Below are 2,900 nucleotides of genomic sequence, written 5' to 3' on the forward strand. Positions count from 1 at the left end.
TGAACCCTTGTGAACGTCAGCTGTCGCTCCGTTGGTGGGTTGAGGAATGGCAACCGGCTGACGGTATGTTTTATTAACAATAAGTAGGATCTAAACTATCATCTGACAAAGTATCAAACGGGAGGCGATGACGCCGATGACTGAAAAAAAATTTCTTTTTTACATGTTCATGTGACCAGCTGACGGTCTTTCCACAGCGATACAATCGGCTGACGATTTTGTTTATTCACAATAGCATCTAAACGATAGTTTATCAGATGCTTGATACTTTGTCAGATGATAATCTGACAAAGTATCAAGCGGGACAGCGGGAGGCGATGACCAAATTTTTTTATAGACTTCTTTGTTGCCATTCCTCAACCCACCAACAGAGCGGCAGCTGACGTTCACGAGGGTTCATCATACATAGCCGTTAACCACTATACGAGTTTTCGCTCGGGAGGCGATTGGTCATGGAAATCTGTTCCTGGCCCGCGGTCTATTTCGAACCTAGAAATGAGTCCGCGTGAACGGTCACTACGTCACTAGGTCAAAACCTGCACAATGCGCACCTGAAAAACCGAAATGTAGGTATAGTTCCGCCGGCCGTATATTCGGCGGCCGGATACGGAATATTCGGCCGATGGTCAGGCCGAACATCCGGTATCCGGCCAAACAACTATGCGTTGCATCTCTACTCAGAACCTCGGCTTCATAGGCAGGGTCACTCATTTTGTCATTGGCCAAGCCTTCTTGCCGTTTTAGACTTGTAGGTATTGCAACTTGTATTGTAGCTTTATAAGATGCTCGGGCAATAAAATATAAATTACATCGATGAATGGGAACATGAACATGACTTCTTGACTTATTCCAGCGACTTCGTCCTTTGCACCGCGGTCTTGCATATAATAATAAGTATATTATTAAGGATGACTCACGCTAGACCGTGCCGAGGCGTCCGACATGTCATTTTCTATGACGGCTGATCGGTGATCACGTGGTGCTTACCATAGAAAACGAAGCGCCGGAAGCTCCGGCATGAGGGCCCCGGCCCAGTCTAGCGTGAGTCATCCTTTAAATCGTAGCCTACTGATATATTGTTGGGGTCGTAATAAATAGGTGTTGTAAAGTAAACTTTGTTTACCTACCTCAACTCCCTAATACACCTAAAAGAATTATTTCACTTAAAATTTTGTATTTTCTTCGCATTTGGATGAAAAACATTGTGTGTAACTCCGGGGGTGAGAATATTGTAAACTCGGTCTTTAATTCACGCCTGCGGCTGTCGTGTATTAACCCTCCACGTTTCCGATATTTCACTTCTCCCCCTCGTTGCACAATGTAGTCTATTCGAAAAGAGAAGTCGTGGAATGTATTGGGCCCTATAGGTACATTCCACGACCTCTTTCCGCACAGACTATAATTGTTATTCTGCTACATGGTCCTTCTAGCCGGATCTTTGAAGTGAGTTCACGGAGAGAAACTAAAGGAAAAATATGATTTGGTGAATAATTGTTTTGTATGTACTTTTACTGAAATTCGTTTCTCTAATTATTAAATATCTCAAAATATGCAAACTGGTGAAAATAGTGGGCGGAATGCTTTGCTATTTACCAACAACAATGAAGACAACACAAAGGTATTTGAAAACAGGTGCAACTAAACACTACAAACAGAAGTTTGTCTCCGATACTAACCGGATTACGGCCAATCAGGACCGGCGCCTCCCTAATTGGAGGGAGGGGCTTTTTTAACAGCTTGCTCAAACAGGGCCTGTCAAACGGCGTAACATTGTTATGCCGCGCGTGTAAACACAACACGAGAAGTTTCATGGGGTTTAAAGTTCAATGTTATTGTCATACTCATAATCTAAAATTTATAGAACCACTCAAAAGTAAATTTATTAATAAGTAAAGTAGTCTAAGTAGTTTGTTTAGACTTAAAAAAAAAATACCCTCATTTGCAAGACAGAAAGGCCGCAGCGTAATAAAAACATAAACTTGCTCGGTTCCACCTCGGTTCATTTAGATCCAATAAGAAAGATTCGCGAATAAAGGTAAAACAAACAATTCTGCGTGCTGTAGACATATCACAACAAAACGATAATCCATTGTCAATCGATGTCCATTGTCCGGGCCGAAGTCGCTATGTCCAAGTGTTAAGAGCTATTATAACGTGGCTGGTCCATTACGATAGTTTGATCTGGGTGTGGAACTGTGGAGGTTCGTATATTATTAACCGCGCAGTCAGCCCGGCAGGATTGTCATCAATCAGCGCAAATGCAGAAACAATGCCATGTTCATCCCTGGATTTAAATTATGGACAGTGGGTATCGCAACATCCATCATTAATAAAATATGAACCTAACACGTTTTTAATTTAATTATTTCAACTGAGTGGTTTGTAAATGATTGCCAAATGTGGTAGAAATAAGTAAGAAAACATTTTTATTACGATTTCCTCTAGATAATATATTAATCAGATAGTACAGCTATATAAACAGAGAATCAATTATGGAAACTATAAACACTATCTAACTTTAGTTTTTATTTACAGTTATTAAGTCAGATATTTTAATAAATACTTAATTTTACAATAACAGGAAAGTCCTCCTTAACATGAGATAAGCTTAATAAATTACGAGAACAATTTTCAATACACTTATCACAGTTTTAATGTGCTTAGAGATACTTTACAGTTTATAGGTAGGTATTATTGGTCAGAGTATTACCACTTTTAAACCAAATTCAATTCAATTCAAGCGAAGTACTATTAGCGTAAACACGTTGTCTAGATAGGTAATGTAGTATCTTAATTATCGGTACAGGAAGTCTTGAACGTAGGTATATCTACTTTACAATAATAATAAAATAGATAGCCAGACTTATATCAGATCAATAAAAGTCAAAATAAATCAGATG

This window comes from Cydia strobilella, chromosome 3 (assembly GCF_947568885.1).
Source record: "Cydia strobilella chromosome 3, ilCydStro3.1, whole genome shotgun sequence".
NCBI lineage: Eukaryota > Metazoa > Arthropoda > Insecta > Lepidoptera > Tortricidae > Cydia > Cydia strobilella.